General features: G+C 37.4%; 1 protein-coding gene across 2 annotated transcripts in view; it reads left to right on the forward strand.

Annotated features, from left to right (window-relative positions):
* Positions 1-912, forward strand: part of LOC139767447 (cyclic AMP response element-binding protein A-like) — a 73,264-nt gene extending 72,352 nt beyond the window's left edge. For both annotated transcript variants that reach the window (XM_071696835.1, XM_071696836.1), the window contains one exon: positions 1-912. This exon is cut by the window's left edge and continues 449 nt beyond it. The gene's annotated coding sequence lies outside the window, so the exon portion shown is untranslated.
* Positions 913-2,332: the final 1,420 nt, after the last annotated feature.

Genomic DNA, 2,332 nt, shown 5'->3' on the forward strand with positions numbered 1-2,332 from the left:
TTTTTCAATGCGACAAATTTCTTTTCCTTTACAAATTACTGGTTTCTGAAGGTAAGACTCTTGTATGTCATTAGTGGCTGATGGTTTTGTGACCGAAGAATTATTTTTATACTTTGTCTCTAAGAGGACAGAAAAATTTTATTTTATCAAATTACTAGATGTGACTTCATATTTCTCAGTATTTTTTAATATCACAGTAAATTCGTATCAAATCTGTATGCACTATTTTAGAGCAATGCTTTTAAAATATACAAGACTATGGAGCACGATTCTGATAAGGAAAGGTGAAAATGCTGATTGTGGACAATGGTTTTTTGAGAGAGTTATATAATCACGAAGGTTGAAGAAAAAAAGGAGGAAGTTTTGGGAGGAATGCAGCAGCATTGTGGCGAGAGAATGCAGCACATTGTGGCGAGAGAATATCAGAAAGCAAAAGCTGGGATGTATAAGGGGACAACTGTTCAATGGTGTAAAAGCCTTCTAAATAAGAGGAAATAAGTGTGTAAGGGTGGATGGAGGGCTGAGGAAAAGTTCGGGGATATATGTAGGTGTGAGGCAGGGCTGTGTGATGTCACCATGGCATTTTAATATATATATATGGATGGAGTGATGAGAGAGATGATAGCAAAATTAGGGAAAAGGATGCACAGATGAAGTGGGGCTTAGAGACACTATGGCTTGTGGCAAACCTGTTTGCGGAGAGTGAAGAGGAGTTGCAGAAGGTTGTTAGTATGTTTTATGATGCGTGTAACCATAGAAAATTGAAGGTAAATTAGGTAAAAGTAAAATAATGGTGTTTGAAAGGAAACAAGTGAAAGTATAGATTTTATGAAACCATATAGACATAAAACCATACAGAATGAAAGAAGAAAATGTACAAATTGTGCTATGGATACGGGAGGAAAAAAAAAAGACTGGAAGAAGAGAGGAAGTTTAAGTACCTGGGAGCTGTCTTGGGAAGTGTGTTGATGTGGAAGGAGAGATACGGAGAGAGCAGTACAGGGTAGAAGAGTCATTAGGTGCCTTAATATAATGACGAAGGGTAGAGCAGGTGTAATTATATTTTAACTATATAAAGATGTTCACAGAATCAATCGATTCATTTATAAAAGAGTCATAATGCTTGATCATCTTCAGGCATCATTTCATAAACTGTATCTCTCGGTTGCCACCAAAAGCTGGGAAATAACTAGGTTTGCTATGGTTACAACCTGTACAAATAACTAGTGCTATTATGTTTTCAAGTACAATAAATACAGCCTGAATTTTAACATAGATCATCAAATTGTCTGCTTTATATTCAGAACTTCTTAAAGATCCAATTTCTGATTAGTAGTAAGTCATGTTTTAGTAAGATTAGCATAAAAAACAATGTAATAAGGTTGCAAGACGTGGGCTATAGAAATGGTTGTGCGCAGGAGGGTGGATGTGCTGGAAATGAGATGTTTGAGGATAATATGTGGTGTGAGGTGGTTTGATCGAGTAAGTAATATAAGGGTAAGAGAGATGTGTGGAAATAAAAAGAGCGTGGTTGAGAGAGCAGAAGAGGGTGTTTTGAAATGGTTTGGGCACATGGAGAGAATGAGTGAGGAAAGATTGACCATGAGGATATATGTGTCAGAGGTGGAGGGAACGAGGAGAAGTGGGAGACCAAATTGGAGGTGGAAAGATGGAGTGAAAAAGATTTTGAGTGATCGGGGCCTGAACATGCAGGAGGGTGAAAGGCATGCAAGGAATAGAGTGAATTAGAAGGATGTGGTATACCGAGGTTGACGTGCTGTCAATGGATTGAACCAGGGCATGTGAAGCGTCTGGGGTAAACCATGGAAAGCTGTGTAGGTATGTATATTTGTGTGTGTGGACGTGTGTATGTACATGTGTATGGGGGTGGGTTGGGCCATTTCTTTCGTCTGTTTCCTTGCGCTACCTCGCAAACGCGGGAGACAGCATCAAAAAAAAAAAAAAAATATAATATTATATATATATATATATATATACATTGTGTGGGTATGTTTATATATGTGGGTCTGTTTTTGTGAATATGTGTATATGTATGTTTGTGTATGTGTGTATTTGTATGTGTGAATGTGTGTGAGTGAGTGTGTATGTCTATTCTGTGTATATGTGTGTGAGTGAGTGTGTACGTCTGTTCTGTGTATATGTGTGTTTGTGTATGTGTGTATGCATGTTTGTGTATGTGTGCATGTATGTATATATATGTGTGTGTTTGTGAATATGTGTATATGCATGTTTGTGTATGTGTATGTCTGGGTATGTTTTGTGTATGTTTATGTCTGTGTATATGCGTGTATGACTAAGTTTTTTGTAGGTG

This window comes from Panulirus ornatus, chromosome 61 (genome assembly GCF_036320965.1).
Source record: "Panulirus ornatus isolate Po-2019 chromosome 61, ASM3632096v1, whole genome shotgun sequence".
Taxonomy (NCBI): Eukaryota; Metazoa; Arthropoda; class Malacostraca; order Decapoda; family Palinuridae; genus Panulirus; species Panulirus ornatus.